The 23226-nt window shown below is 39.2% G+C and overlaps 1 long non-coding RNA gene across 6 annotated transcripts in view; it reads right to left on the reverse strand.

Annotated features, from left to right (window-relative positions):
* Positions 1–596: 596 nt before the first annotated feature.
* Positions 597–23226, reverse strand: part of LOC140916053 (uncharacterized) — an 88151-nt gene continuing 65521 nt past the window's right edge. For 4 of the 6 annotated variants that reach the window (XR_012160394.2, XR_012160393.2, XR_013636185.1 and 1 more), the window contains 2 exons: positions 9092–9212; positions 597–3623 (listed from right to left, as the gene is read on the reverse strand). This is a non-coding gene — a long non-coding RNA (uncharacterized LOC140916053). Of the gene's footprint in view, positions 3624–4478; positions 7957–9091; positions 9213–23226 lie in introns of those variants that run through there. The other 2 variants (XR_012160395.2, XR_012160402.2) reach the window with 2 other exon arrangements.

Raw genomic sequence — 23226 nt, forward strand, 5'->3', positions numbered from 1 at the left:
TTTTGAGCTGGGTTTGATTTTTTTTAAACGTAAGCCTATTGAGAGAAGTGTTCAAATAAAAAAAGCCTTCCCATGCAGCATGTTTTCTATTAAGATTGTTAAAGTATTTCACTTGTTGGCTATGGGTGCTAACTGCAAATACAAAAAGTTCAGAGGAGTTTTTTTTTAAAACCTAAAAATTTAGGTTTTAAAAAAGCAGCATCATAATCTGGTAGTAAATTTTAATTGATTGTGAATCAAGATCCCATGTGTTCAATTAAGATTGTTCTTAGGAAATCATTTGCCAAGTCACTCTAGATAAAAGTTTAGGTTTATCCACTTGTACAAAACTATACATAAGTGGTTTGAATGTGAGCAGCCTTGCATCAGAAACTTTAAGTTATAGTTTGGTCAGTATGTAGTATAATGGATTTGTCCTATGAAAACCTATGCACGAAAAGTCAAATCATTTTAATTATATTTTGTCCAGGGACTCTAATGAAATAGAAAATAAAACAGAGCAAAAAAACCCAGAAAATAATTGCTAATGTCAATCTATCCAGACAATATTATCTTTTATCTGCAGACTGCCTGTAATGCTTACAATAATCACTTGGTAGGCAAGGCAATACAGCTACATCAGGATATGGATGTGATCTCTGAATGGGAGTTCTCTGTAAAGTTAGCATTTCTTTCCATTATGATTCTCAGTTAAAGAATCTCTTCAGTCATCAAACAAGAAACTATCCCCTATATTGTTTATGTTACTATTAATATCAGTGTGCACTGTTACAAAGTCTAATGAAGAAGTCAGCATCTGCTATGTGGCTTTTCTTTATTCGGGTTAAAAATGTGCATTTATTAAAAACATTATATGTCTATTAAACATGTTCCCCCCTCTGTAATTCTGTTCCATGGAATTTCTGCCTGGTGTAAATCAGTTAATCTCTGCATGTACATCCACCATATGGCACAGTGCTACAAATGAGATGAGAGTAAGTTAATTGGCCATATTAGACCAAGCAAAACAGATTTTAAGTTTGACTATCAGAAATAGTAGACTTTTCACACCTTCACACAGCATACACATTCTCAGTTGCCTTAACCATGGAAGAACAAGCATTTGCACAAGTAGATTGTTTGTTCAGTCACATGTAGTATTCATTGTTCAGGAATCCCACAGTCAAAGCTGTCGGTCTGTTTCATATGTAAGAGATCAGTCCATATTAAAGAACAACATGGAAATGAAAACCTTAACTCCATGTTTGTTCTGTGAAAAGCTAGTCTGACCGTGAATATTACATAGGTACAACAGGAGTGCATATAACCAAGAACGTAAACAGCAGTATTGTGTGCTAAGAGGCTAAGTGAAGTCACTCACTGATACCAGTACATGAGGACAATGTAAATTTTTGTAGTCCTGTAACCATAATGAAACATCATGAGTTCTAGGGGCACTGGAACTAGGTTAGAAGATACTGTAAACATAAATGCCTTTATCAATTTTTGGCTAAGTGGTGTAAACAGTTTATTGTCTTGAGAAGTATGGAATGCACACAACGTACTAAGAAATGCTCATGTGTCACTTTTGACATATGGTATATATGATAACTTATTTTTTCATTCAAATGATCACTTTGCTACAAGGCATGGCCCCTTTAGATTATAAATACTACAAATACACAGTCTCTCCCAGTCCTCAAAAAGTAGCTTGTCTATTTCCTTTCAGTAACTAAAAAAGCCCCAAGACAAAAAAAATTTGCCATACAATTGCCTTTAAATTTCACTTGAGCATTTGCTGTAATAAAATATGAGAGGGAACCATTTGTGTCTTTTGGGCATTGTTCTAATGCAGAGGCTGTGTTTACAAGATATTTTGTAAGAGAAGTCTTATATTTAGCTACTGCAGAAAGTGTTAGCATTTTTCTAGGCAGGAGAAAAAGTAAAATTATTTTGGGATATAATAACAAGTAAAAGAAATACTTTGCTCTTACCAAGCGTACCATAAATCAGATGTTTGTGCGCTCCCTGCTGCTTATATGTGGTGTTGCTCAATTCCACAGCTGTATTTTAAATTTGAAAAGGCATTTCATTTTTAAAATTCAGGAAATAATTCATCTTGCTGTAACTCAGAAAGTTTAGTAATGGTGTGATGCAAACAACATGGCGGACACAACATAACTCATTGAGGTTATCCAGTAATTGACAATTCTCAGAGAAAACATCCAACTTCACTAGATGGGAAAATAGGTAGTTTCATGATCCGGTAACTTCCAGTGGTTCATACAGCACAACCACGAGTTCCTATTTCTGTGTTTACTGAATGCAAAATATTCATGAGTGCTGGTTAAAAATCATCCCATTCCAGCTTAGCTGGTCATGCCACTGATTTATTATTTCCTCTAGGTCAGGGGTGGCCAACCTGAGCCTGAGAAGGAGCCAGAATTTATCAATGTACATTGACATAGAGCCACATGTAATATGTCAGCAGCCTCCCAACAGCTCCCCCCTGCTCCCAGCACCTCCCGCCCACGAGCAGCCCCGCCAATCAGCACCTCCCCCTCCCTCCCCGCCCCTCCTGATAAGCTGTTTCCTGGCATGCAGGAGACTCTGGGAGGGAGGAGGAGGAGCGAGGGCATGGCAGGCTATGGGGAGGAGGCGGGAAGGGCTGGAGTGGGGGCAGGGCCTGTGGCAGAGCCAGGGGTTGAGCAGTGACCACCACCTGGCCCATTGGAAAGTCGGCAACTGTAGCTCCAGCCCCAGAGTCAGTGCCTATACAAGGAGCCGCATATTAACTTCTGAAGAGCCGTATGTGGCTCCAGAGCCACAGGTTGGCCACCCCTGCGCGAGGTTTTCTTTTGAGGATGCCTTATTGATATGTTGCCTGTATATAGCAGCTTCTCACCTTTTTCCATTGGGATCTTCCTACTCCATCAATATGACAGAGCTTTTACTGGGGAGGGAGGACTCCATGTCTCTGAGGACGATGCAGGGTAAACTCACAAGAAGTTTCTTCACAAAGTTTCCCCTCACAAAAAGCCCCTTTCCCGTGGCTTTTGCTGCATGAGAGGGATGATTTGGGAAAGAGCAAGCACACAGAATAAGCAGGCACTCCTCTCAGAAAATAAGTCTGTGTGACTTCTGCTAACCTCGGGTAGGGCTCTGCCAATTAAAAATCAGAACCAATATCATGTGACCAGTGATGACCTACCAAGCAACTCAGATCAAAGAGAGAATGAATGTTCACCACACATTTTTGAGTCATCATTTACATTGCAATTTTTTAAATAAAATTTCTTCCATTTCACAAAAATATCATAATCTCAAATTTCACCCATTTACAATATAGTTATGATGGAGGTTGGGTGAAATCTTGTGGAAGTTGGTGGGTGTGAGAGCTGCCCTTCATTCAGGGTAAAGGTCAGAAGCAATAAAGTTCCATTTTAGAGTAAGATAGCTGAGACAATAGGAGCCTCCAACCAGAACACAGGTCACATGCAAGGCTGCTCAGAAACTGCACTATGGAGACAGAGGAGTTTCATTGAGTATTTTTTTGTTGGAGGTGTGTGTGTCCATGAGCTGAAACACCCAGAAGCAGCAAAAGAAGCAGGAGAAGCATCCAGTGAAGCAATGGAAGTGTGGCCCTGAAAGAAAATGAAGAAAGAAAGCTTTTGGGACTGGCTGGGAAGTCAGGCTTGGAAATGTGAACAAAGAAACTTCTTTCTGTTTGATTCCTACTGTGTTAAGGGAAACAAGACTTTATGTACACTCTTTGTAAATTAACAGGACTGCATGAATAGACTACCCTGACTCCATCATCAATTTCTCCTACTAATGTAAATAACCTGCCCGCACTCAAATATTGGCTAACCACTCAGGCCAAAAAGGGTAACAATATTGTTTGAGCTGGGTTAAACCTTGTTATGGGTTGAATTGAAACCTTGCTGAAAATTATGTGTGAATGCACCCTTCATTTAAGATAGTTGTAAGGGACAGTTAAAGCACCGCACCTAAAATAAAGCATAACTGAGTCTGCCCAGAAACTAGCAACATGTAGATGGCAGATTCCACTGGGCATTGTTTCTGCTCCCATCTGGAACCCTCCCTAGAGCACCAAGTGTGACTAGCCACTCAGGTCAAAAGGGTGCAACTGTATTTACTGTGCTCCTAATGAAGTTTAGTTTGTACAATGGCACTGATACAAAAATATTTATTTTTTCCTCATTATATTAATTTTTTTCACCAAAGTAATTCATTGTAGTGAGACAACTAAACGCTTCATCTTCCTCTTAATGAGAATTGGTTTAATAAAAGATTTTTCAAACATTTGCTGAAGTGTGACAATATTGCTTAAAATAAAAATTCGAAAGACAAAATATAAGAAATGAGAAGGAGAAAGGGTTTTTTTTAGAATTTCACTTTTTATATGTTCCACCCTCTGAAAAGCATAACCACCAAAGCAAATAAAAGTTTAATAAATAATATATACATATACACACACATTTAAATGAACAACCATGATTAACTTCTTAAGAACCATTAAGTGTATAATTACAAGGATTCTATTACATTAAGATACCAATTTCTTTAAAGCCAGAAATAATACCTGCTGAAACTTTAATTATTTAAATGAGAAAAGAAAGAGGCATGTTATCTTCTCTGACAAAGATTAAAATCAATTTAATTGCTTCTCTGCTGCATTGACATGATTCTTGCTGTGAGTCAAGCAACCAAAAAGGGAAATTAACACTGCAGCTGTTAATCAAGTGATATTTGTGTGCTCCATCTTATTATAGCAGGAAAAAGAATAACTGCTACTTTGGGGAGAGTTTGGCCACACTGTACTACATATAATTTTTTTACTTCAAACATTCAGCCGATTTACTTAATTTTTAGAATCTCAAGTATCTCTAGATGAAGTGCAGCCTGAGAAAATTGTATGTTGCATTGTTTGATCCCCTAATAAAATTTGTGATGTCAAGACCAAGGTTTGTTCCAAATTAAATTCACCCTTGGGTATCTGACTATAGTGTAAAATTTTGAAGTAGCTCAAAAAATAAAAAAAAGATATCAATCGGTGGGGGATGGGCAGAGGGTGACAGCTATGAAGCATAACGGTATATTTACAAGCAAGACAGTAGCAGCTCCTAGAGGTCAAAATTCAACAATTTTACTAAAATTAGAACATGCATTTGAAAGCAAATAACTGTGGAGTATGTAGCACCAACTTATGACTTATATCTGCTGATTTAAAAATGTTTATCCTTGCAGTGCCTTTGTTAAACCTCAGCACAGAGTGAATATTCAGCAACATCTACACTCGACAAACTAATGTATCTGATTGTAAGAAAATGGTATTGTGAAATATTTATGAATTCTGAAATACAAACCGGTGTGGTGCCTCATCATCTCTTATCAGCCCTTGTTAGCTTTACAGAAGATGAGACGCACGAGAATAACCGAGGTTGTCAAAACTAATAGAATTCAGAGACTCTGCACCAACGTAGTTCAATTTCATCGAGAGCTCATTTACTGGAATTTTTAACTCCTTCACTTCTCATCATTGGATTTGTATCAGTTTCATTTTAGGGACTGTTATTTACTATACATAGCAGAAGTGGTCATGGCACTTCCCTAATTGCAGACTGGACAATCGACTATGGGAACTTTTGGGGGGAAATAATTTGGATTGTAGTGTAACTTTAAGCATCTTCACCAGTGATGGACAAACCTCAAGAAATTTGGTTCAGATAACTGAGATCTGGATGCTTATTGTATCTGAACTTCCAGAGTCTGTGGTCAGAACAAAGCTGGAGTGAAACACTCATGAGAACTTGTGAGAACATATGTAACTGTCCTTCCACGAAGGCCTGGGAATCTCGTAAGAGCAGCTTTTCACACAGCATTTCAGCTCTTGTAGGAGAGCATCCTCTCACAGTAGCTCAGTACCTCTTCTCCCAAACAACATAGCGGAATGATAAATAGTTGAACTAAATTAACTTTTTGAGCCACAAAAATTGTTTGATTTGGGTTTGTTTCAAAGAATAAGCAAAGATCAGAATCAGGTCTGCTACCTCTGAAGTGATTGAGCCAACCCTAGTCTTTACTTGGTGCTATAGACAAAGTTTTGTAATACTGGTAATTTTTCAGCAAATACTAATCTCTTCTGAAATTGATCACATTGTTGCCCAGCCTTGTGCTGTGCCTTATTCAATTTGGCCAAACGTGGCATGTTACAGATGTCCAAAAGGAGTTTACTGCTAATGAAGCAAAGTTTCAGTGGATTGTAAATGACAATCAGAATTTCATAGGCAGTCTGATTCTATATGTTGGCAGGCTTTATTAAAAATTATCACTTTAAACTGAAAGCCTGAAGGCTCCATTAGAAAGGTTCAAGGTCATATGTTGAGATCTAGTAGAGAAAATATTAGATAGCAAAAACCTAGTGTTGAAATCATTGTACAATCTGAGATCAGGAATCAAGAGAGGTTACAGTTAGGGTTGTGCAAAGCATGGATTGTTCCATCTGTGTATGGGGTTCACGAACCAAATTCTGCGCTTGATTCACAGAAGATGGATATGAACTAACTCCTAGATGTTTACTAGATATACTAAATATCACTGAACTCAAACTAAGGGAAACCCGACCACCACCAGAGCCTTCTCCTTACTCTATTGCTCCTACTCTAATGAGCCGTAGGACCTCATTTCCAGTTTTAGGTGACTCCAGATAGATCCTATTGCCTTTTTGGGGGTGAGGAGGAAGAAGAAAAGTTCTTGTGGCCAAAGTTTCCCTGAGAAAATATTTCTTAACTTTACCCAAGCATGTGCTAGGCACCTCCCAAGACAGATGGAAAGACAAGATCCCTTACTCAAGAGCTTACAAACAAATTTTGGATACAACAGTGAGGATAACAACAAGACATTAGGAAGAATGACCAGAAGCAACATTAAGGTTACATATTAACTCAGCAATATTAGTGTACACTATGGAGGAGAGTTTGTGGCACATTTTTTCCTAAATATGTAGGATGAATAAGTAGGAAATTTAACTGGTAAATTTCTTGCCGGCCTCACAAAAAGAAGTGGGTCTCCAAGGAGGATTTAAGAGAAGAGCAGGTAGTGGATCTGCAGACCAGCACAGGCAAGGCCTTCCATGCGTAGAGGGGCAGTGTAGAAGGAAGTGTAGAAACAGTTGTGGGAAAAGGTGATAAGCAGAGTGATGAAGCTGGCATCCTCGGACTAGCTGAATACAGGATAGGGTTGGGAAGATAAAAGCTGGGAAAAACAGTGCAGGGATTCAAAGAGGAGCTACTGTGGTCAAATTCATGGGTAAGGGAGAAAATCTTGGTTTCAGCATTTTGTACAGACTGGAGCAGGGCACTGTGGGCATTAGAAAGGTGTCTGAAAAGAAAGTTATCAAGATGGGACAGGAGAAAAATTTATAGCTCTCTGGACAAAGAGAAAAGGATAGATCTTAGAGATACTATGTAGGAAGGAAAGGCAAGTTTTGGACATGATCTTGCAACTGTAGACAGAGATTATGTACAAACGCATTCCCCTCAAATGCAGAATTTGTGGGTTATCAAATAAATGCAATATTAATTTAGGTGTGGATTAATGTAACCAAAAATCTTACTTCCACTGACATGACAAATATATCCAATCCCAGCTGTGTCCTCTGGAGCATGTAGTACAGACTTTCACATAGGAAAATTCCAAAAATGAAAAGAGTGTAGTAATGAGTTGAAAATAAAACAGAGAAGAAACCAGAAGGCACTGGTGAAGGAGAGTGACAGTATAAATCCAATTTTGTTTTCAGCAAAGGAGACACAGGAAGCCTTCAGTTTCACATACTCTGATACTGTCAGAAGGTCTCTGTCACCAGGAGACAGTCTGTCCATTTTCTAGGTTAGAAGTGGGATTGGTTTTACAGGTGGCTTCTCAACATTCTTGCATATAATCTGACATCTCTGTCTGAATAAACATAGGAGACCCATCTTATTTTAGTTCCTTTAGTTTTCTTTTGTTTACTTCCCTATAAAGCTTACTCATCTCACCCATGTCTGCCTTCAGCAATAACCAAAGATTACAGTGATGAAAGGAGTTCTCTGAACACACACACAGAGTGAAAACCACCTGTTATTTGGCAGTAACTTTCTGCCTAACCAAATGGTCACCATTACTGTATGCCTTGATCACTACATGAAGAATTTATCACCCACCATCTTACTGTAGCTTAGCAACTTCTCTAGGAAGATAGGAGCAAACAATAACCCAGGAAAAGTGAAGAGCCATAAAATTATTTCCAATAATTGTGTAAGATATTTTACATATTTCTGTCTTTAAAAAGTTTAACAAAATGCCCAGAACTCTGGAGAAAATGTAATGCAGAGATTACTGTTTAGATTGGTCAGATGTTCATCTCTAAAAGTCAATTAGCTATAAGCTTCATGCCCCTTTCTAGGAGGCACTGTGTCTTCAGAGAAACTTATGAAGGGATGCAAGTGTTTTCAAATGAGTTCTTATTGAGGTACTGGAGAGTTCAAGTGCTTGGAAATCAAACATAAAGCCTCTGTGTTCTAGGACATCAATTTAAACCGAGCCCTGGGCAGTAGCATCTAAGGGTATGCCTACACTGCAATTTAAGGTGTAATGTCAAGTTATGCCTACCTGTGCTAGCTTTAATCAAGGTAGCTCATGTAACAAGGGCAGTGAAAACATGGTGGCGCAAGCTTCAGCACAGGGTAGCCACCCAAGTACAAGCCAGCCAGGGACCCCAGGTATGTACTTAGGAGGCTAGCCTGCACTGAGGTTTGTGCTGCCATGTCTTCACTGCTCTTGTTATCAGAGCTACCTAGATTCAAGCCAGCAGAGGCAGATATAGCCAAGCCTCAGTTACACATTAAATTGCACTGTAGATGTCCTTGGTGAGTCTTCACCATCAGATGGCTGTTTGGTGTCCTATGCAAAGTGAGCTAGAGGCCATGACCCAGTACACAGCTGACAGGGATCCACTTCACAAAAGCCACCACAATTTGCACTAGTCAGCTACACTGTTGGCAGTCTCAGCATGAAAATCAAGGACTGAACGGACTCTAAAACCACCTACCTATTGTACAAATGGTGGTTCCAGTTGAAGGGCGAAACATCCTGGTGAGGTAGGTGGATTGCAATGCTGTTGCCTGTGCTGTACGTGTTTCCACATTGTCAATCTATAAGCAATAGGTGACCTGGAAAAAAATAAAAATAATGCATGCTACGTGCTACATGCACCCCAAATGGCATTTGAACTAAATTAGATGGAGAAAGGAAATGGGAGATTTGAGTCAGAAAGTTTCAATGGCTAAGATGCTGAAACACATGTCGTTCCTGGGAAGCTGCCAGAGGAAGAACAGCTTTGATTGTTTATTTAAAAAAGTAGAAAGAGCACATTAAGGAGCAGGCAATTTTATGGGGCATAAATATATTCTCAACGTGCATTTTGCTACATTATGGTGCAAGTTTTCCTAACAGGCATCCTTTCCTTCCGTATACTTCATTTGCCTCAACAGTAGACGAACATGACTTTTTGTCACTAGCTGTCAGACTAATATACTCTTCAGTTCCTCTCAGCAGCCTGGATATTAATTCAGGATTTCCATTGTTTTTTTCCCCCTCTCTCTAAAGATCAGCAAAAACATTTTATGGAGAGTATTACAAAAACCTCTGTGCTCAAGCTGGTGCTAAGTTATGAACATTTTAACACTTGAAACACTTTAACCGGGATATGACTATTGTTAAACGTTGATTTAAAAAAAAATCTATTAAGATCTTTCATGTGAACTTAGTTTTAGTGAAAGATGATGGATACCAAAGTCCTCTATTTACCGACAGAATATATAGCTACTGTACAAGCATCTCCATACTGTCCCCTCTTATGCCCAAACCCAAACTCTGACCTGGAGCAGGTGGGGGTCCATCTCTGGAGAAAGATTTTGGAAGACAGTACAGTCTACATGTCTATTCAGTTGTTGTTTGTTCTGCTTAGTGAGGCAAACAAGCATGTAAATTAGTTCCCTCTGTGAACGTGGTTTTTGAGTACTTGTCCACTAGGAATGGGATCATAACTGCAAAATATGAAGCACAGCTATATGAAACAGTAACATCTTCCAGCCTAGGGCTGGATTTTAACTGGCAATTTAGAGGTAAAGGACTAGATTCCATTACCAATCCCTTGAGCTGTCCAGACTTGCCAAAGTCAACAACATTGACTAAAATAATAAACATTTCTAATAGGTGTATTGACCTTGTGTGTGCAGATAAGATTGTTGATCATGTGCAGGTGGCAAAGAGTCATGAAAATCCCCTTTCAGTATATTAAAAGTAGAAGAGAAGCCCTTAAGGGGGTCTGGTCTCCAGCTTTCTCCTTGCCATACTTAAGACATGCACAATCCATTCTTCCCTCCACAATGTAATGTTTGTTTAAACACTGAGAATTGCAGTAAGGCTAATGGGAGTGGGACTGTCATTTTTATATTAATATTTGCGGATTATGACTGCCCGGTTGGAAGGACAGCCACTTAAGATACATTATTCCCGATTAACAATATTACTACCAGGGAACACTGAAAAATTGCAGAGAACGATGTTAAAAGGGGTGGGAGTCTACTGGTCTGATTAGAGAACTGGGAACCAGGAAACTCCCAACTTCACCTGCCTGTTCAAATCCTATAGTGATGGATTCTATGAGAACATTTGTAATGATTAATTCTAGTTTAACCCTAAGTCACGGGCAAGTTGAGCAAATCAACCTCTCCGTCCCAGTTTCCCCATCTGCCAATTATGCATAACACCTACCGTCATAATGGTCTTGTGAGGATTCTTTAATATTTTCAAAGGGTTCTAAGGATAATAAGTGCTAACGTATTATTAACCTGTAGGAACATCTCCTTTTTTGTGACACCTGTGCGAGTACTTCACAGACAGTGTAATTCATGCCTCCATAAAACGAACTTGCCTTCCTTTTTGCACAAAACATGTAATTGTGGAGCCAACAGAATCTGTTGTAAGTGGCAAATTCATCACATTTGCTTCCCACCCACCGAGTGGAAAACTTTAAACACGTTTATAGATCTACAAAATGGGTATATAGGAGAAACATGCAGATTTCTGGAGGGAATAATAAAGCCATATTAAGCAACCATACATAGATATTTCCAAGATAATTCAAATGATGCACAATGAGGCAGGAAAGTGGGGGACCCATATTTCCAGTCCCAAGCACTATTAGGAGAAAAACATTGCAATGACATCTGCCCATTTTCCAGGGCTTTGTGAATCACAGCAAGCCCCATCAGCCAGTATGTAAAAAACTTGTAGTAACAGCTTTCAAACAGCATTGGAGGCTTTCCAATACATCAGTGATGCGGCTGTATAAGAACATGAATAGTATTGAGTGAAAAGCCCGTTTTATTTCTTTTTTAGATAGATACTTTGACAACTAGAAGTACAAAAAATTGCAACAGCAACTTCATTCTGAGCAGACAGTCCCTACACTCATCATATACACCAACGGTACTGTTCGTTAAATGTGACTTTTCCATTTGTTCTAGATACAGATCTCTAATATCTAGCTGGACTAAACCTGCAGGGCTCCTACTTCTTTCACAGAGTCACAATGTGGGTACACATGTGTACTGTAGCATCACCTATTGCCTGTTAGTGATATTGAGAGACTGTTTCTACTTAGGGACTCAAACAGTTTTAATTTTGTTAGGAAGTTGTAATAAATACAAAGGGAAGGGTAACCACCTTTCTGTATACAGTGCTATAAAATCCCTCCTGGCGAGAGGCAAAACCCTTTTACCTGTAAAGGGTTAAGAAGCTAAGAGAACCTCGCTGGCACCTGATGCAAAATGACCAATGAGGGGACAAGATACTTTCAAATCTGGAGGTGGGGGGACAAAGGGTTTGTCTGTATGTGTGATGCTTTTGCTGGGAACAGATCAGGAATGTAGCCTTATAACTCCTGTTAAGTTAGTAAGTAATCTAGCTAGAAATGCGTTAGATTTCCTTTTATTTAATGGCTGGTAAAATAAGCTGTGCTGGATGGAAAGCATATTCCTGGTTTTGTGTCTTTTTGTAACTTAAGGTTCTGCCCAGAGGGATTCTCTATGTTTTGAATCTGATTACCCGGTAAGGTATTTACCATCCTGATTTTTACAGAGGTGATTCTTTTACCTTTTCTTTAATTAAAATTCTTCTTTTAAGAACCTGATTGCTTTTTCATTGTTCTTAAGATCCAAGGGTTTGGGTCTGTGTTCACCTGTACAAAATGGTGAGGATTCTTACCAAGCCTTCCTCAGGAAAGGGGGTGTAGGGCTTGGGGGGATATTTTGGGGGAAGACGTCTCCAGGGCTCTTTCCCTGTTCTTTGTTTAAAATGCTTGGTGGTGGCAGCATACGGTTCAAGGACAAGGCAAAGTTTGTACCTTGGGGAACTTTTTAACCTAAGCCGGTAAGAATAAGCTTTGGGGGTATTTCATGCAGGTCCCCACATCTGTACCCTAGAGTTCAGAGTGGGGAAGGAACCTTGACAGAAGTATACCTCTAAAGACACTAAAGGACAATTAGTGTGTCACCTAGATCTGGCCCTTAATATCCAAAATACCTAAACAAAGGGTCATAAATAAGAAAAAGGAATAAATCAAGCTATTTTATAGTCCATATTATAAGGAGTAGAACAGAACTGGAGTTAGCAATTCTAAACAGGAACAGGAGGATATGCTGAAATACTACTTAAAATAGAGCCTTCAGAAACATTAGGTGTAGATTCAACTATGTTTAAACTTCATAACACTCACCATACTATTAAAAACACATTTGTTTGAACAGATACTGAGAGCAGATTTCCTGTTCCAAGTTACTACATGACACTAGAAAACAGGAACTAAAATGAAATTCAGTATAATGTAATCCAATGCAAGATTATGTGAAAATGGCCTTACCGCAGGGCTATGCATTGAATGGGCATTTAAATCCTATTATGTCTGATTCTCTTGCAGTATTTGGACACGTTTGTAAATAGCTATAAAGAAACATTATGCCTAGTGCTGTTAAGTCCCCACATGTAGCAGATGGTTTCTCTGTTGTGAGAATGTATGTTTCAAAGTCAGACCCAATGCAGAAAGAGGCAACAATGGAAACCATGGCATCTGGTTTCAAAGACGCACAGCTCACAGCTAGTGGGAGAAATCAGACATAATACAGAGAGATAATATAACACTGATTTACCAGAACATTTGCAGCAAGTAGGGGAGCCATAAGAAAGATGTTCATGCTTTCTTTACCTTTGTCATGACTGAGAGCAGATGCACAGAACAGAGCAGAGAAGTGGGAATCCAAACAAATTAGTTATTTTAAGAGAAAGTAAGTAGTATCAGAAAAACAGAATTGCCTGCTGTAATCCTAGAAGAAGAGCTGGTAATGATAAAGAGAAATGAGTGGCCCATAGAAAACAGATCTATAAGATCAGCGTAATTCAGTGAGGGAAACAAATACCTTTCTAAACATGTCAACCAGACCAATATAAAACATAATAAATCTAGAACAAAAGGTAGAAGATGTACACACTTTATAAAAGAGAAAGCAAGACAGCCCTGAAAATGGGCCATTAATTTGTAATGCTTATGACACCATGTAATGCCTGTGTGTGAAAATCTGGCCCCATCCAAGTCAGTGGCAAAATCTCCTGTTAACTTGAATGGGGCCAGAATTTCACCTTTTGTTTGTCTAGGTATCCTTATAGGCAGCAGCTTTGCACCAAAGAAATTATTCCAATCACAGCATTGGGCAGTGAACAGACTAAAAAAATTTTTGGTATATATGTCTTTCTAGAACTCAAAATAGAAGACATCATAATTAGGTTTCACAGTAGCCGCCATGTTAGTCTGTATCCGCAAAAAGAACAGGAGTACTTGCGGCACCTATGCATCCGATGAAGTGAGCTGTAGCCCACAAAAGCTTATGTTCAAATAAATTGGTTAGTCTCTAAGGTGCCACAAGTACTCCTGTTCTTTTTGTGGATAATTAGGTTGTTCATCTCATTTTGGTTCATGCAAAGGATGGAATAAGCCAAGAAGCGGCAAGCCTCAGTTGTGCTTCATGGCCATGGTATTGAAAATGAATTAAAAATAAATTTAAAAAATTGATTGATTTTTGGAGGGCTGGGGCAGCAGGGAAGGGAGGTGTTCCTGAATATCAAACAATTGTATTGATGTGCTTTTTACCCATGATTTGTGCTGTATGCTGGCTGTGTTGTGGAAATGATGTGTGAACATGTATTTTAAATCTGTCATAAAACACATGCACAAGGGGGCCAAATTAAGTTTGCACAGGCAACCTTACTTCTGACATTTCCTAACTTTTGAGTGCTTGATTTTGTACCCTTAATAACGTTCTTTTAACATAGTATTTTTGTATGTTATTTCCTGGGTTTTAATAAATTAAACTGAAAAAACAAGCTTCATCCTGTGGAACCATGTTGATTCCAACACAGTTCACCAACAGGGTGGGAAGCTTTAGATCCATAACACATATCTTTGCCACTTGATCTAACAGAGTAATTGATAGCAATAGTAGTTTATCATCCTCTGTGAGCCAGCCAATAGAAGGAGATGAAGCACATATTTTGCTAGTGGGTTTCACAGCTATTTCCTTCCACTAACAGAATGGTGAGACTGGAATCCTGGGTTCTATTCCAGGTTCTAAGGCAAATATACTCAAGTGGTCAAAGACTCTTCTCTGCCCCTGTTCCTCCCGCCCAAGCCTGATCCCTTCTCCCTCAGCCCCTCCAGCCTCGATTAATAGATATTTAGGTCAGAAGGGACCACTATGATCATCTAGTCTGACCTCCTGCACAACACAGGCCACAGAACTTCACCCACCCACTCCTGCAAAAAACCTCTCACCATTCATCCATTCCCCATCCACTTCCATCAGCTTCATGTCCTGGTCCCAGACACACACTTACTTGCTATACCCCAGGGCCAGCTCCTCATCCCCTTCTGCATTCCACAGAGGAACTTCTTCCTCCATGCTGCCTGGGTAGCAGCAGGAAAGCATTGAGAGCACAGGAGGGATTATCCCTATCGATTCTGGTGCCCAGTGTGATGGGTTGGGTCACAGAAACCCCTTTGGGACTGCCAACTAACGTGCTGAGACTACCTCTGAGTCTGCTTTTCCTGCCAGCTTGGGACTTCAGTACCTTGCCTTGTTTGAGCCAGACACGCTTGCCTGCTGCAAACACAGACCCAAGTCTGAACCATGTCCCCCAAAAGCTGCAGGCTTAACTGAAAACAGCTTAAGAAGTGTTCCTGTCTCCAGCTCTCAGTACCCATCTCCCAATGGGGTCCAAACCCCAAATAAATCTGTTTTACCCTGTATAAAGCTTAAACTCATAAACTGTTTGCCCTCTATAACACTGATAGAGAGATATGCACAGCTGTCCCCCCTCTCCCCCCGGGTATTAATACTTACTCTGGGTCAATTAATAAGTAAAAAGTGGTTTTATTAAAAACAAAAAGTATCATTTAAGTGGTTCCAAGTAATAACAGACAGAAGAAAGTGAATTTACCAAGCAAAATAAAATAAAACATGCAAGTCTAAGCCTAATACAGTAAGAAAACTGAATACAGATAAAATTTCACCCTCAGAGATGTTTTAGCAAGCTTCTATCACAGACTGTACGCCTTCCTAGTCTGGGCCCAATCCTTTCCCCTGGTACAGCCCTTGTTCCAGCTCAGGTGGTAGCTAGGGGATTTCTCATGACTGCAGCCCCCCGTGTTCTGTTCCACCCCCTTATAGATCTTTTTCACAAGGCAGGAATCCTTTGTTCCTCTCTGGGTTCCCGCCCCTCCTTCTAAATGGAAAAGCACCAGGTTAAAGATGGATTCCAGTTCAGGTGACATGATCACATGATCACTGTAAGACTTCATTACCCACTTGCCAGCACACAGGTATACAGGAAGACTTACAAGTAAACAGAGCCAAATAACAGTCAATTGTCCTGGTTAATCGGAGCCATCAAGATTCCAACCCACCATTAATGGCTGACACTTTGCATAATTAAAATAGGACCTCAGGGTTATATTTCATATTTCTAGTTTCAGATACAAAAATCATACATTTATACAAATAGGATGACCACACTCAGTAGATTATAAGCTTTGTAATGATACCTTACAAGAGACCTTTTGCATGAAGCATATTCCAGTTACATTATATTCACACTCATTAGCATATTTTCATAAAATCATATAGAGTACAACATCACACCCAACACCACAGCATTCCACAGAAGACCAAGAAAAGGAGAAGTCCTGCTCAGCCTCTGCAGCCCTGAGATGGAGCATGCTCAGTTGCAATGTAGGAATGGGATATGCACAGTCCAGTCATCTGTAAGAGCTATGACAGAATGGAGCATGCTCAGCAGAGACAGACTCTTTGGGAAATTTAGATGCCAAAATCTCTACTGAGCCTGTGAGAACTGAGTTCTTCAGAGGCTCATTACTTGGTCAAGATTTTCATGGGGATTGTAAAAGAAATGTCCAACACCAAAATTACCCATCTGCCAAATTTCTGGTCACTTCTCCAAAGTATAGGGATGGTATGGCTTCTCAGCAAAATGGCTGATGTGAGATATTTTTAATGTGGGCAAAACAATTTATTTTTCCATAACATCATTCTGAGAAATAGCTGAAGTTAAAAAGAAAAAGCAGCTAACTTCAGGCAGAACCATCACGGAACTTCAGGCTGTAGCCTCAGGCAGAAACCAGCATGGAACTTTTCAACCCAAACAGTTAAAGTTTGGGAAAGTTACAAAAACAAGTGAAAACCAGATCTTATACTAGATACTGCTGGGCAACTTTAACTACAGGCTTTGCTCCTTGTACCACCTATAATACAGTTTGTCCAAATACACTGGAGAATTGAGGCATTTGTGTATGACTTTTTATGAGTAACAGAAGTGAGGACATTAGGAAAGCCAATGTGTTTTTAATTTGCTAAACTGTGCTTACAGGTCTATTGAATGCTATTGTGAGATTGCCAAAGAGTAAAAAAAAATTCAAGTGAACAAAGTGATGGTTAGAAGAAGGCGTCGAGATCTGAGGAATCACAATGGTTTTCCAAGAAATCAAGTAACCCTTCAGACACCAAAGTTAAATTGACTCTAAAGCTTTGGAGACAAAGGCTGAAATTCTGTTCTCGAAGAGGTGCGGCACACAATTCACAGTCCAGGAGATGAGTGGGGCAAACGTGGCTTTAAGCCACCTTTGAGCCCTCATGATCCTGGGCTTCTCCAGGACATCCAGCATAACTTAAAAAGTCCTGGGGCCTTGTTTAAGTTACAGCTGCCTCCCCAGGCTAACCGATAGTTCATGGTGCTACACACTGTGGCCCTGACCCAACATGCCCCTCCTATACCCAGCATGCCCCCTGCATCAGGGCTGGCAGAGGAGTCCTCAGGAAGCAGCCTTACAGCTGTCTTCCGCAGTGCCGGAGGTAAGGAAGTCCTCCCATGGTCAGAACTGGGGTTTGGGGAAGCCCCTTTTTGCCACTGTAACTCTTACATGGAGTAAAGTGGCCAAAGTGGGAGTGAAAATCTCACCCAAAGGGCTGATTTGCCTCATTGATTTCTGTGATGGTATACAGATTGTTAAATTCAAAGAGGAACTGCAAATTGTTATAAACTGTTATAACCCTACATGGGCAGATTTAAACCAGCTTCTACGAGGAGTCATGCCTAGGGAAACACTGAGTTGCATTTGTGAAGAAGCTCAGTGGCACAAGCAAAATCCAGGCCATGACCAGGAAAAGTTAAATAAAATCAGGGAGAAGCTGTTAGATAAAATTCTCACAGTCTGCCCAAAGAAAGCTGACTGGACCAAAAATTAGCACCTGTAAACAAAGTAAAAATAAGAATTTGAATAAAACCCAAATACCTTCACCACCACATTAAAACTATGTTAATGACCTTCCAGCTCCAGAACATACAGGGACCCCATAATAGCCACCCATTGCAGTGGGGGGAAGGGGAAGGCCAAACCAAGGTCCCCACCATCCACCCCCCCCAGGGACCCAGTGATGGCACGTGTTACTATTGCAAGCAAATGGGCCATTGGATACAGTAAATGTCCCTACTGCCCTGGTCTATCCAAAAGTGGCACCCCGCCTCTTCACATCTGTCCATTTTTATCGGTCCTTTGTTTGACCATCATGCCTTCCTCCTAAGCCCTTACTCACCTGCTAACCTTTTGGGAAAAGACTTGCTGTGTAAATTAAATTGTATCAATGCGTGGTTAATTTTTCCACGACAAGATTGCTACCAGTGTGAAAGGAGAAGCAGGCTAGAGTTTTGCGTTTGATATCCCAAGTTAAAAAGGAATAAAAAAAGGTTTATGTATTTTTTCTTCCCCCAAGTATCTTCAACAAGATGGTATTGGTTATTCTACTACGGATGACTGGGCCTGTGGAAGCCCATCCTAATGTAAAGTCACCTTTGTCAATATGCTGCAGGGAAACAGTTTTGCAATGAAACTAGGCTGTATTTGTAAGGTATTACTGCATATTGCTGTGTAAGATAAGGAACAAGCACTACTATATACAACAAGAGACAGGCTGAAGTACTCAGTATGGTATGAATTCTGTATGCAATACTGTATGTCAGTTATCTCTCAAAATTGAGAAGTAGTTCTTTGGTTTCCCTTTAGAAGTATACACAAGTTAAATATGCTGTTATCGTGGATACAATATTGCAATCAGTTAATCTAGAATATATTTACTAAAATCTTAAAGTAATATTTAAGTATATTATAGTTAAATATATTTACTAAAAATTTAGTTCTGATTAACATTTTTCTAAATGTTCCCCAAATGTAAAACATATGTTTGAAATCAGACATTCGGTCTGCTACGTTTAGCTGTATTTTAAGAAATCAGTACGAGATACTATATTTTTATTGCATATTACATAAGTGAGAAGTGGAGCTGCCACAGCCCATCTCTTCTCTAACTAGCAAATTGGTATTTAATTTTTTTGATACGTGACTGTCATAAACTGAAGTCAAAATATAACTGTCTTTCATGTAACTGACATATTTAACATATGTATCAATTAAGCCCTTCCTTAAAAGAATGAATACTGAATCTATGGCATTTTCTTGTAGAAGTGTTATGGCTTAGACTTTAACGTGTTTGCAAATGTTTGTCTGGGATTTCAGATGTCTGTGTGGAGAAGTCTGTGAGGAAGTTTCATTATACATGCAGCATTTATGATCATGAAAGGCTAACTTCATATTTATAGAGATGGCTGCTGACTGTTCATGAAAAAGCACAGAATCTCTCCTCTTCATTGGGGGGAAAGAAGGATCTCACAGAACATAGAACAGTTAATATCAGCTTTATCTGAATTACGTGATTGGTCATTAACAATTAATATGGACTGCAGGATTTGGCCTTAGGTGTGAACAGCTACATCCTTTTCCCTTAAATTCCATTCACTGTTGGGAAATAGCCAATGTCCTCATTCAGAGGGAAAAATAATAAGTGTGCGTTATTTATACCCAGCTAAGAACATTCTGCTTAAAAAAACACAAGATTCTGCCACCTTGAAATCTTCAATTACTTTAGAAGTATTACATGGGAGTTTTATATTTTGTGTGCCAGCAACTATAAATCAATAGAGTCACACACTTACCCACTTCATTATATACTCCCCCGGCTAGACTGAGCTTGTCCCAAGCACCTACGATTCAGTATTTTTACACTGTTGACCCAATGTGCTGAACCCACTCACATAGCCTAGCTCAGTGGCTTTCAACCTTCCAGACTACTGTACCCCTTTCAGGAGTCTGATTTATCTTGTGTACCCTCAAGTTTCATCTCACTTATAAATTACTTGCTTACAAAATCAGACATAAAAATACAAAAGTGTCACAGCACACTATTACTGAAAAATCACTTTTTCATTTTTACCAAATAATTATAAAATAAATGAATTGAAATATAAATATTATACTTACGTTTCAGTGTACAGTATATAGAGCAGAATAAACAAGTCACTGTATGAAATTTTAGTTTGTAATGACTTCGCTAGTGCTTTTTATGTAGCCTGTTGTAGAACTAGACAAATATCTAGATAAGCTGATGTTCCCCTTGGAAGACCTCTTCATACCGCTGGTTGAGAACCACTACTGCCAGCAGCAATCAAACCCAGGATTTTTGGTTTCAAGAGCACAAGACCCTATCTATTTAAAAGTGACATGCAGCGTCTTTACACCTTGATCTTATGAAACAGAAACGAAGGAAGTTGGGTGTGTGTGTGACGTTGCACTCTGTATGATTTTATGAAAATATGCTAATGAGTGTGAATATAATGTAACTTGGAATATGCTTCATGCAAAAGGTCTCTTGTAAGGTATCATTACAATGCTTATAATCTACTGAGTGTGGTCATCCTATTTGTATGTATGATTTTTGTATCTGAAACTAGAAATATGAAATATAACCCTGAGGTCCTATTGTAATTATGCAAAGTGCCAGCCATTAATGGTGGGTTGGAATCTTGATGGCTCTCCCATTAACCAGGACAACTGACTATAGATGGCTCTGTTTACTTGTAAGTCTTCCTGTATACCTGTGTGCTGGCAAGTGGGTAATGATACAGTGATCATGTGATCATGTCACCTGAACTGGAATCCATCTTTAACCTGGTGCTTTTCCATTTAGAAGGAGGGGCGGGAACCCAGAGCGAGACAAGGATTCCCGCTTTGTGCAAAAGGTATATAAGGGAGTGGAACAGAACAAAGGGCATTGCAGTCATGAGAAATCCCCTAGCTACCACCAGAGCTGGAACAAGGGCTGTCCCAGGGAAAAGAATTGTGCCCAGACTAGGAAGGTGTCCAGTCTGTGATAGAAGCTTATTGAAACGTCTCTGAGGGTGAGATTTTATCTGTATTCAGTTTTCTTACTGTATTAGGCTTAGACTTGCATGTTTTATTTTATTTTGCTTGGTAATTCACTTTCTTCTGTCTGTTACTACTTGGAACCACTTAAATGATACTTTTTGCATTTAATAAAATCACTGTTTACTTATTAATTAACCCAGAGTATATATTAATACCAGGGGTGGGGGGGGCAAACAGCTGTGCATATCTCTCTATCAGTGTTATAGAGGGCAAACAATTTATGAGTTTACCCTGTATAAGCTTTATACAGGGTAAAACGGATTTATTTGGGGTTTGGACCCCATTGGAAGTTGGGTATCCTAGTGTTGGAGACAGGAACACTTCTTAAGCTGTTTTCAGTTAAGCTTGCAGCTTTTGAGGGACGTGGTTCAGTCTTGGATCTGTGTTTGCAGCAGGCAAGCGTGTCTGGCTCAAACAAGGCAAGGTACTGAAGTCCCAAGCTGGCAGGGAAAGCAGACTCAGAGGTAGTCTCAGCACGTCAGTTGGCAGTCCCAATGGGGTGTCTGTGATCCAACCCATCATAGTGTGCATGTGCATAAGTGACAGCAAAATAAAGACCCTGGACCAAATTCCTCACCTATTCAAGTGCAATTCCTCATTGACTTCATCAGGAATTGTACATAAGAGCAGAATTTGAACCTACCTTAACTTTTCTTAGCAAATACTCCATTAAAATCTAAAAGCAATTGATGGACCTCTCATCCAAGTTATAGGCTAGACACAACTCTCCTGTGTTGTCAATGGTTTCCATAGTTCAGTAGTAATCTACACTAAGTTGTACTTCTCTGCATACCAACTAAACAGAAATCATTAGACTAAAGAGGTTTTACTCCTTGACAAAGCCAACAAGTGATCAGAACATTTGCCGGTCACATGAAGAAAACATTTATACAGTTGTAATCATTTTCAGATAGTCCATATTTTAAAATCTATTTACAGTACAAGACATACAAGTCAACTATATTTTACAGTGACATCAAATAAATTTTACATGGGTTTACACTATTAAACATAACAGTATTTACTGTTTTTAATGCTGTAGTCACAAGCTGAAAATAGCAGTAGAAAAATATTTGTTCCTATACAAAAAAATTAAAACTTAATATTGTGCAAGAAAACTTCATTGGGGTTTTATCACATTTTGTCCTTGCTGAATAGTTTTGGCTTCAGCAGCTGCTATATGAAATGTAACTGTCACTACAGTGAATAAATAAGTAACTCTTGCTATAATACAGCTGACCCTAGTAACAGCATTAGGGTAACGCCTTTAGGGGTAACCACAGGCCAAAACAGAAGTGCATTTTGACTGTATAAAGACGTGCTTTCATGTCACAGAACATCTCACTCCATGGGCTATAAAGCATATGTGCCAGAACTGATAATTGATTTCCCACCTCCCAGCCCCCAATCCCCATTCAGAGTGTATAAAAGAGAACTGGTACCTTGTCTGCTCTTCACATCAGATTTTCTCCCCATAAGATGTTTCTAAATTAATAATGTTTATAGTGTTATTTACCTCTGACACACATTTGTAATATTATAGGAAAGTTACTCTTCTTAACAATTATCCTTAATAAACAAGGACCCTTGAACTTATGCCTTTTCCTATTATGCGTTATAATGTGAACTTCCACACTACCACTTAGCGGGCTAACTATGAAAGACAGATTACTTCAGTTTGGTAGGCAACAATTTGATTTACATGTTTACCTGTATCTGTTTACAGCATCCATATTAGTATTGGAAGACATATATTTTGCTTTTTAAAAAAATCAACATCAGCAATCCAATAAGCAACTATACAACAAACCAGTGCTCAGGCAGAGTATGAAAAAAAAGTTGGCAAGGAAACAGATTTATTTAAGTTTTACATTTTCAATATATTGCTTATTTTAAATATAAGAGAATACTTTGGCACTGTCCTATTTAATTCTAGTTTGGATTCCTTCTGACAGCAAGAAAAGTACCTCTATGGTACTTCTATGGTAAACAAGCTCTCTTCATAGAAATAAAAGATGGTGCTTTCAGAGTGCCATTCTGAGAATGTTTGACTATAGTAAGGCCTAGATCGTCAAATTTTCAAACATCCACTCTACACTATAAAGCAAAACAATAAAAAGTAAAGTAAATTAGTTCCTCCCAGCCAGGTTAGAAGTCTTGAAGTTGATCCACCCAACACTATCTACTAGAGAACAAATCAATTTAGTTTCCTCCTAGTTCCGTCATAAGCTCCCTGCAGG

The sequence above is a fragment of the Lepidochelys kempii genome, chromosome 8 (genome assembly GCF_965140285.1).
Source record: "Lepidochelys kempii isolate rLepKem1 chromosome 8, rLepKem1.hap1, whole genome shotgun sequence".
NCBI classification, from domain to species: Eukaryota; Metazoa; Chordata; order Testudines; family Cheloniidae; genus Lepidochelys; species Lepidochelys kempii.